At 35.9% G+C, this 11,456-nt stretch overlaps 1 protein-coding gene across 4 annotated transcripts in view; it reads left to right on the forward strand.

Annotated features, from left to right (window-relative positions):
• sulf2a (sulfatase 2a) overlaps window positions 1-11,456 on the forward strand; it is a 38,230-nt gene that overhangs the window by 14,648 nt on the left and 12,126 nt on the right. Inside the window, exon 1 of one of the 4 annotated variants that reach the window (XM_039674002.2) lies at window positions 10,144-10,372. The exons of the other annotated variants lie outside the window; for them this stretch is intronic. The gene's annotated coding sequence lies outside the window, so the exon portion shown is untranslated. Of the gene's footprint in view, window positions 1-10,143; window positions 10,373-11,456 lie in introns of those variants that run through there. 4 annotated transcript variants of the gene reach the window in all.

The raw sequence follows: 11,456 nt of genomic DNA on the forward strand, positions 1-11,456 counted from the left end.
GGATTACTGTTTGTGTACTAAATGTTTGTTGTTGTTTTTTTTGCTTGATGATGTTACAGGAAACAGATATATTCAGCTATTCGGTTTGAGGTATGATCATATACTTCAAAAGAAAATCTGTATACTTCATCTCTTGTCCCCTTTCAGGCTCTTTTTTTTTTTTAATTTGCCTTCAGCAAGATAAAACAGCCACTGCAACCTGGAAGAAAGGGAAAGAACTCTTCAAAGACATAGTGTGTTGATATTTTTTTTTTTATTAATTTTTTTCCTTCTTCCAACAAGCCCTTGAAGTTTTTCATTCTTGCACATTATTGCATAAAATCCTTTGGTCTTTCTAACTCTCTCCCCATAAAACCTTGCTGTTTACACAATGGACGTAAGCACTGGCTGACTTAGGTTTCTCGTGGCTCATGGGAGTATATAGTTTTAATAGTCAAATGGAGTCAACGTTTTTTAAAATCTAATAAAATAGAAAATAATGTATGATCTATGCTGTAAAAAAATTGTTGGAAACAAAACATTGAAGTAAGTTTTACAAGAAAATACAATTTCAGCCTTTCTACCTAATTTTTTCATGTTTAATTCAACTATTTGTAATTTACTTGCGATTTCTGAGTGAATATAAGATAAGATATGCTTTATTGTCCCCGAAGGGAAATTTGTTTTGGACTTTGTCCCTTCCGCACTTTTACAAAGACAACGCAAAGTACAAAATACAAAGAACAGACGTCTCTCAACACATCCTCTCACAAACATGCTCTCATATACATTAGATAAGCACATATAAATGTATGTATACATTTACATGGCAACCACTAAAACAAAAGCACACACATCACCAGTAAATGCTCAAAGTTGGTGCTATACCGAAAAATAACAATAAAGCAAAGCAAATAGATGTAGATGCAGAGCCTGAGTGCTTGAAACGTTACCTTTAGAGCCGCGGTGCGCAGACTTTATTTATTTTTTGCTTTATATGTAAAATATATATATATATATATATGAAGAGTTGAGATGTAAAAGCCTCTAAGTGCCATTTGAAATTTTCTTCTAGAATGATCATTTTTATCAATCTTGTATATTTAAGTTCAGTGATTTCACTTAAATGACAATCAATAGGTAATCTTCATTGCCATTTAAGTGAAATCACTGAACTTAAATATACAGGCTTGATAAAAATGATCATTCTAGAAGAAAATTTCAAATGGCACTTAGAGGCTTTTGCATCTCAACTCTTCATATATATATTAGATAATATTACAAGAAACTTTTCTTGTGTAACTTTTTTGCTAATTAGTGTAGGCTATAAAGTGTGTGTGTGTATCATTTTTATGGAAACCATGTTTTTCAGGTCTTTGAATATGAAGTTCAAAAGAGCAGAATTTATTTGAAATGGAAATCATATCTTTACTGTCACTTTTGATCAATTTGATGCATCCTGGATAAAAGTAATACATTTTTACAAGTACTGACCCCAAACTTTTGAATGGTAGTGTATATATTAAAAAAACCCTGATCTTCTTTCATCAGGGAAATCGCCCTGCAATCTAATTAGGAGTCAGATATTAAAATGGTGAGCTGTGTGCTGGGATAATTGATTCTTTCCACTCGGTGCACATAAAAAAAAGCAGACAGCAGGAGATACCCTGCTTTGTCAACATTGGGCGATGTGCCCGCTTTTTAAAAAAGGCGCCCAATGAAGAAACATAGTTTGTGCCAACAGACATCCCACACACAAAGGTAAGCCCCATGCGCCCCAGTGTGAATGGGGAAGACTGAATTACCTCCTGTTTGTGTGAGTGGGTTAGCCTGGCAGGTCAGTGGAAAATCATACACTCATTGTCTCTGTACTTTTTGGGCTATCATCAGAGGAACCGTCTAACTGTCTCTCTCTCCTCCGGCAAAAACGTTCAAACCCTGATAATTACCCTCTTCCTTTGAGAGTTATCAAAATGGACAACTCTCCCGCTGCTTTGCTAATTACTTTAATAGGTTAAGATAGAGATTAGTGACAGACTATAAGCTTATTGGGTGTGTAATGTTTATAGTAAGTGAATAATTCCTCTTACCCTTTTCTGTGGTTTTAAAAATGAGTCTTGTTTATTTTATTTTCATACTAGCCTCAAATCAATCATCCATGTCGGGCACAGGACCGCAGATCATATCAGCTTGTGAGCGTTCAGGGTTATTAACCGAATGGCCCGCTCTATAAGTCCTGTATTGCTGTTCACTCACCCTAATGTCGAAGCCATGTCTGTGGAGTCATTCACCATTGCAATTTATGGCCAGTTTTATAGAGGTTGGGTCAAACTCGGCCTCTCATCAAGTACTTTAGCTTTTTGTCTATCCCTTTCCTCCCTCAAGCAGATTCTACCCAAACCTCTCAATTATTGGCAGTAACCACCTGCACTGTTCTATTTGTGAATGTAATGACCATTGTTATCGGTATAGGGAAGTAAATGAAGGGGAAAAGCAGTGGAAATTGAGGGAATGGTAATAGTCTTTTTTTATGGATTACAGATTACGATCATCAAAGGGGCAGTTTAGTCGGTCCAGTCTCGCCACAGGGTAAAAGATGCAGACATTGGGCCCCAATGACATCATCATTAACGAAATGGGCTTTAGTTCAATGACTCCACAATAATGGCCAGTTACCAAATGGGGGGGAAAAGTGGCTATTGTAACCGGATAGCATGTAATGATTAAGTACTGTATTCGCTTAATTTATATACTGTACAGTATGTGGGAACTATTTTCCATGGGTTCGAGTTTCATTCATTTGGCAGATGTTTTTATCTTAAGCAAATTACATTGATTCTTCTGAACTGGCATTTGAGGGTTTTTTGATGTTTTTTGGTGGCATTTTATGATTGTCGGGAGGGTAAATTCTGAGTAAATCTATGAGTTCTGTGCGTGCCAGCCATGGTTTGTTCGTTGATTAAAGACATTCATGCAGAATTAAAACACAAAGAGATGGAAATCACCTGATGTTTTATTAATTCGGCACTTGTATGTGACAGTGGGGGTATTTATTTCCATTAAATGTGTCTGTTTATGGTTATGCGAGTGTGAGAAACTCCCTTCGATATGGATTACACATTATGGCCAAATTCTGAACTAATGATGGTGATAAGAATTGACCAGGCAAACATCCCATTCTTTGTCAATCTGAAGCTACACTGGCATATTAAATAAACTATATTTCCATTGTACTGAGAAAAAAAAAAAAAAAAAACTAAAAAGAGAACCGGCAGAGTTATATGGCTGTGAGAGTTGTTGGTATGGGCTGCATGCCAATGGTTAGAAATTAGATATGCCTGGTTGTGGGCAAAATACAAATTTTAGAAACATTTAGACATTGCAATTTTTTTGATGGGAGATGGGATGTTCTTTTACTTAGGAAAATGTAGCTTAATATGCTTTCCATGCAGTGTAACATTTCAAGGTCCATATTTCATAAACCTTTTCTTTCGCTTAAAATATCCAAAGACATTCGGAACAGTTTATATCTGATTAGCGGAGATATCTTGTGAAGACTCGGGTCAGTGTGCTGGGCATTGGACCTTGTCTAATTCCTCTTTTCAAGTTCCCATCCATCCCTGCACTTCTTAAAGGCCTTGTGTGTCTTTGGCAATGAGGCCTGTAACATGTATAGATGTTGGAGGGGCTACCACTAAGCCTGTTAATCTAACCACAAAGAGAAGGAAGGGAGAAGGAGAAGAGGATTAGGATGAGGAAAGTCAGAAAAAGAAAATACCAACAAGCCGCACATCCCCAGGGACCATCTCCAGCGAAGATTAGAAAATCTCCACAGTGGCCACACTGACAGTGAAGGAAAGCCCATGTGAATAACTGCTAATGTTCATGAATCCACAGGGGTCAGGGGCGTTAGATGTGATAATTACACTTTCTGCTGTGATTCTTTGTGTGTGGAATACTGAAGATGGTTTCAGTGAGCGAAGGGAGCTGCGTTTTAAAACCTGCAACTTGGGGTTTTTTTTTGTTTGGTTTTGAAAAATGCAGCTAGTTTTTATTTTTATTTCACTGTGTATTTATATTTCCCATTCTAGTTTAGTTTGTTCATTGTAATTGTTTCACTTTTCTTTGGAAAAATACTATTTCATTTCAGTATTAGATTTAATTTCTAGTTTTAATTTATTTTGCCATCAGATGGCAGCAAGTGAATATCGTTTGTTCAACCGATTCATTCAAAACACTGATTCATTTAAAACACTGATTCATTCAGGAACTAAATAATTGATCATTGAGTCAACCAATTTGTAATATATTCAGGAACAAAACACCACAACTTTGTGTTGCTTGAAGACAACAAAAAGGTTTGGTTTTAATATTTTGGTTGGTGGAGCAAGGTTTGTTTCATTTTTTGCTCTCCATTTAAGCTATTTTAATTGTAGTTAATATATTTTCCAGAGCTAGTGTAACAGAGGCCAGTTAGTAAGAGCTGTGCGAGTAAAAGCAACGCATTCTCATCCTTTAGCGTCATATGTGAATGACGCTATATGACAAAATGACAAAATAGTACAATAACGATCAATATCGTTAATATAACACGGGGTGTGATGGGTAGGTTTATGGGCGGTGTAGTCTCATATTTACGCTAAAGGATTTCTGACGCCTTGGGTTCGCGTGTTATATTAACGATAAAGGGTGCCATATGCGTAGTATTTCGCTGTTTTGTCATTTAGCATCACCTATATGACGCTAAAGGATGAGAACGCGCTGGTAAAAGCTCACTCCCCTGGTCTCAAGAGGTGCATTAGCAATGGACACTAGATGCTGTGATCTTTAGCGTACTTGTTAGCGTTCCCACCTCCCATGCTGGAAACACTGGTTCTAAACCTATTCGGGGCGGTGCGAGTAGAACCGGAGGGGTTCCACTGGTGCCGTGACCCGGATGGGAGTGAGCTTTAGGAGGGTGAGTGTAACGGAGGTCAGCTATATTGTTAGTTAGCCATTTTTATTAGGGTTTTATTACATTGATTTTGGTGAAGGGAATCTTGTCATTTCTGTTTGAGGCACAATGCACACTGCATTTACTGTGTGAACAAAAAGATTGATGTGTTTCTTTTTTCACCTCTGAGCCAGCTTACTGAAATAAGAAACCAATACTGTCTGACTGTAATCATCATTAAGTCAGGGCCATTACCCTTACCCTCTCCCCCAAGTCATTTAGAGGAGACAAGAAAAATTGGAAGTAATTAAAAGAAAATGAATGACGTATACTGGCATCCTGTGGCAGAAAGCAGATTGTAAGGAAAGCTGAAAGCTGATACTAAGTATTCAATACAAACAAACAAATCTTTCACTACAGACTCAAAGTAGTCGTCACATGTATTAAAACATATAAATTAATTGAATGCATTTGTATGCTATTCTGAGTTTTAATATGGATACAATGCATTTATGATATTGATGTGCAGTGGTCCTGCTCTCAGTTTCAATACCATGAAAAATCTAAGGCACAATTTCTCCTTCTACTTCCTAATATGTAAATGAAGCAATCCCCTCTCTTTTTATTTCTATCTGTCTCGCTTCATCTACTTCTTTTGTCAGAATCGGATGAGTGGAGCCAGTGCTTTAGGAAAGATAAATCTTAAAGGATTTATCTGGCGGATAGCAGTGGAAAAACCCTTTTTTGAGGTTGAAAAATGTACCAAAAACTGTTCTCTCGTCAAGTTGCTTGTTAAGACCATGATATCTGGGATCCACATGAAATGCTTAGAGGCACAATCACAACACTGCTGATTGTGTGCAAGATTTTGGGGTCTACCACTAAGTATAGCATTTACTTATTCCAGTTTTGTCAGTATGTGTTATATTATCTACATAATGATTTGAGTAAAAAGTTGTATTGAAAAAAATTCATTAATTAGATTTTTTTTAAAGGGGGGTTTTTCCCCCATTTGCTTTAAAGGCAGAAGCATGCAAGCTCCATGAGCTCCAAAGTTTCTTTGTTTTAACATTCCCTATTTTCCCTAAAATTCAATTTTGAATCCAAAATTCCTACCTTCGTTCTGAGACTTTTGGACCCCACTTTATGTGGCCCCTCTGTCCTTCTGTCACAGGACATACGGAAGGGTGATAAAGTGGCCTTAGACTCAAGGGTGACTCCTACAAATAATATCCCCTATTGGCCACAGGGATCAGGACCACCACGCTTGCCTAGTGCATGCCATATGGTTGCTGACGGATACGGAGGACGGGAACTAGGTTCCTCTGCTCCTGACGGCAGGAGTACATATCATTTGTTAATCAGTCACCGGTTAGATGTTGCAATTAGTTGGGGCAACAATAATTAGCAGTACCTATGGTTCCTGTCTTGTTGATTAATTTTTAGCCTTACAAAACACTATAGTGCACATCTTTAGTTCAAAACTAATTTCAGTCAGATTCAGCTAAAAAAAATCTTATCTTTGATGCATTTGAATTTCGCTTCTTTTCCCTCCATTTTTGAAAATTGTTAGTGTCATTTGTGTTCCGAGGAAGCATCTAAACAAGGCTCTGTCCATTATCAATCACTGTGATAACAATCAGACGATTATGGTAGTTAACGCTTATTCTGACATTTCTTTGGTCTTGTTTGAAGCTGAAACAGAAGAGGCTTATCATTAACTCACTCAGATTAACTCAGCCCAGCTATAGGAGGAAGCTGGATTAAAGTGGTACATTTTTAAAACATGATTTTATATGCTTATACAGAACTTCTATTAGTATTCTGATCTCAATATAGAGCACAAACAATAATTATTTATTAATTAGCATTTTATAATTTTTTTAAAGCATTGATTATTTTTTAAACTGTAAAAAGAAGTCATCGAGATTACAGTTGTTTGCGAATTGAAAGGTTTATGGCAATTGAAATGGAATATAGGTTTACAATTTAAAGGTTGGTAGACAATATTTCATGCCAAAATCATGTTAACTTGCATATTGTTCTTGTCTTGTGGGTATACTATTATAACAGCGAGAATATGATATGATATTTTGATATGTAGGTAGACTACTTGAGCCGTCCTCTGTGACATGTAAAGCGATGCTTTATATGGGTGTAACCAATATATCGTGTCACAATATAATAAATCGCAATAAAAAAATGCAACAATATGTATCATGCAGTGACAATCTGCATTGTTTATAGTTCACCCAAAATAAAAAATTAAGTTTACAGAGTTTAAGTGTCAAATATTTTGGGTCAAATATGGACATACCCAGCCGTTTGGTTACATTTTTAAATTACATTTTAAATCCAACGTTTGGGTTTGTCCATATTTGTCCCAAAATTGTGTTAAGACAACCCAGCATTTGTAATGTGTAATGTTGAATATAATGTATATTAATGCAATGGGGGAATATGTGCGTGTCCTGATTTTCATCTAAAATAATTCTGTATTTTCAGCTTCGGAATCATGAATATTTTAATTCTTGTCACCATTTTTGTGTCCTGTGCATTGGGAAGTCAAAACAATAATATTATATCAAGATATCAAGTTATGTATGGTGTTGAAACGTGATATGAGGGTATCATTACTATGTTTCTCATTGGCACTTTGCTGCTTGTCAGCATAGTCTTGTGATGTAAATCTGAGGGTTACATGTCAGTGATGTTTACAAGACTTGAGGTGTTGACTCTGACCAGTCTAATAAGTAAATGCATGATTTAGAAGCCCTCTGTGTTCACACACTGCTGACATACAGCTTTTCTGCTGTTTGTCATATTGCTGATCAAGGCAGAAAACACCATTTGCTCATGATAATTGTGTGTTCAATATTTGTTCTCGGAAAATGCCGCCCCTGCAACTGCTCATGGCATCAATAAAACGCGCGAAGCAATTGTTGTAGGTGCCATGGCGTATATGTTCCACTCCAAACAAGTAGGGAATGATGGATACTGATGTTGACCAAATCTGACGCAAGTCCCTTTGGCCACAGTTTGCCACAAAAGGTCCTGATGTACAGTATTCAACTGGAGAATCCACATATCCCCCCCCCCCCACCTCACTTTAAACTGGCTGGCAGATAAAGGTCTTCCCCATGAAAGAGGCTTGTCAGACCATTTGCATCTGAATACCAACTGCTGTTGGCACATTCAAGGAGACTTTGGAAAGTTTGCATACTGAATCAGAGGGTGGACGCACATTCCCCAAGCCATGCCAGCATAGTTATAAGGGCAGAAAGTAGAGTGATGGTGGTACTTGGGAGGCCCAGGGCATGAAAGTTGGGTCAAGTGCACTCTATTTCACCTGTGTCAAATGGCTCTTAGCAGTTTATGTTGTTCTGCCATGTCCGAGACCTTCTGTAAAAAGCATACTGTCGTTCAGTAGGACCTGCATTCAGAAAGAGCTACTTTTCTTTGGTCCGATTTTGTGTGGCTTTTTATTATTGAAACCATCCGGTTTGTAAAATTAGCTTTTGGACAAAGTCATATATCATGCAAAACTATCATGCAAAATTTTATACAGACAGTATTAAAAAAACAGTTATTTTGCAATTCATGCAAACAAAAAGACACAATTAGATTAAATATCACCCTGCAAAAAAAGTTCTTAATAAATGTATTTATTTTAATGCTATTTACACATTTTGTTCTGGTTTTATGTAAGTTTTACTTAACCATAAACCTACTCGTTGTAAACAGAAACCTTGGACACTTTTGCTACATTTATGCTTAAAAAAAAAATATTTGCCAATGGGTTATGAAAATTGTAATTATATATATATATATATATATATATATATATATATATATATATATATACACACACTGTAAAAAAATATTTTCATGATTTGTAATCACAACATTATTTCTTTTGTCAAATCAACTTAAATAATTTATGTAGTTCAGATAACATAATATTTTAAGTTTCTGGTGATTAAATTCTCCTTCATTGTATTAACTAAATTTTTCCATTTCAATGAACTTCCATTTTTAAGGCAGCCAGGTTACTTCATTTTTTAAGTTAAACCAACAATATTTTTGACAGTTTTTATATATATATATATATATATATATACCAACAATGTTTTTGACAGTTTATATATATATATTAGGGCTGTCAAACGATTAATCGCGATTAATCACATCCAAAATAAAAGTTTATGTTTACATAATGTATGTGGGTGCACTGTGTATAATTATTTTGTATACATATAAATATACACAAATGCATGTATATTTAAGAAAAAAAATATATTTATATATAAAATATTAATTATAATAGTTATAATGTAAATCATATATAAATCGTATATACATGAAAATATTTCTTAAATATATACAAGCATGTGTGTAAACAAAATAATTATACACAGTGCACCCACATATATTATGTAAACACAAACTTTTATTTTGGATGCGATTAATCGCGATTAATCGTTTGACAGCCCTAATATATCGTTTAAATTGCAACTTTGTTTTCAATTTTATTTTATTTTGGATTTTTTTTTATTCAAATTAACTTTTCACAACTAGCCACAAATTGCTAAATGTTTTTGCATTTTTGCACATTTGAATGAGATGTGATATGTTTAAAATTGTTTTACTGAGGCGTTTATAATATCCCTAGGTTTGTCATACCATATCATGTCAACCCAATTTACAAAGCGAGCTGTGCAAAACGCTGACAGCAGCAATAACAGGAGCTCAGCGCTAAAGGACATGCTGGCAAGCAGAATAGTAGATCAGATACAGAGCATCTGATACTGGCACCATTTTACCTCAAGCCCCTTGTCAAGAATTATTCTCAGTTGTTTGTGGCGGTAATCAAACAACCTATCTCTCCCATCACCATGCAACTGTTAAAAAATGTTGCGATCAGTATGTCGCAATTAACTTGCTTTTAATGACAAAACATCTCCTGTTTGTCCTGCTAGAGCCATTTAAGATTGAACTCTTTTCTCAAGCTGTTGTTTTTATCAATTGCCAGCAATGAGTCCTGGAGAGGGACAAGGAGGAGAGGAGGGGCCCGGGGTAAACAGAGCAGCCAAGAGAATTTAAAACAGGAGACCCCCAAGGTCAGACCTCATCCATTCCCCTGAGAGAGAACAATGACGGAGGAGAGAACAGGAATTAACATGGACTGAATGCAGCTGTGTGAGTGTTTGTGAGGGTAAGAGGAGATGTTGGGAGAAACGGAAAGAGAGAGAGAGGGAGAGTGACGAGAAGAGCATAGATGAAGGAGAGAAAGCTGTCATATACACAATAAGATTAATAATATACCTTTTAGATGAGAAGGTCCAGGGACAAGCAGTGGGAGACCCTGAAAGTTTTCGTTGATAGTTTGTGTGATCACCTTTGCCCTGACGACCACAGGGTGCCTGGATCTACAGCACGTTTGGCCTTGTCCGCTCTGAGGTAAGATGGGATGAATTTTACCTGCTGAAAATCACCAGACTGTTCTGTAACCTTTTTTGTTACCTGTGTGATTTGAATGAGAAGAAAATAAGCTGTAATTAAGATGGCATGGAGTTTCATGAAAGGGATACTTCCATGTGGGTTTAGTTTCAAGAGATGACACTGAGGGAGATGGGTTTCCTGTGGTCTCCAAAACAAACAGTAATTCCCGTCTTAGCTCATGCTCCTTTCTGAATGTAACCCATCACAGTGGGTGGTGTGTTGGGTTAATGCTGTGTTAAGAAGCTACACAATCCTTTCATTGTATTTGACTATCAGTTATTAGTTATATTGTTTGACCTCCTCTGAGGACAAAGAACAACTGCTGTGGCTTTTATCCCAAAACTCTGGTGTGTTAGAGGTGAAGTGTTTTGCGCTTGTACTGATTTGGCAAATTGACTGCAATTTTCATCTTGTATGAGTAGTACTGATTTAACAGAGGAAATGTTTCTCTTCTGCATCAGTCAATCAAAAACACTGGTAATGGGTTGTGAATATGGCAGCAAACTAGTCAACAAATTCAGTTATATTGTGTTTCTCCATTGGTCTGGTATGATAGGAACATGGACATTAGGGGAAAACAAAGCAAATTGTACATGAAAAAAAAAATGCAAATAAATATAATTGTGCATAACTAGGATTTATTAACTTTCAAAAAATATTTCATATGATTAAGACCACTGTAGGACTGCATGATAATAGTAGTAAAAAGATAATCACAATTATTATATTGATTAATGATAATACAAAAGTGATTTGAGAACAATATTTTTGGACACTTTAAAAGATTTATTCGAAATGTTACACTGGTAAATAACATTTCTGCAGCTGTTTAGTATTTATGCAATTATTTATTAATTTCCAGAATTGTCATTGCAAATTCATTGTAGATTATGTGAATTAATTACATGTCTTTTTTTCTTTTGTTGACCTTTACGATAATGCTTAGCATATTCCTCATGACAATCCCTAAAGCATTTTTTTTTCATAAAAAATTGCCCCAACCATGGCTATGAGGTCAGTCTAAACATGCATTTCCATAACC

Source organism: Pimephales promelas, chromosome 21 (assembly GCF_988280905.1).
Source record: "Pimephales promelas chromosome 21, fPimPro1.hap1.1, whole genome shotgun sequence".
NCBI lineage: Eukaryota > Metazoa > Chordata > Actinopteri > Cypriniformes > Leuciscidae > Pimephales > Pimephales promelas.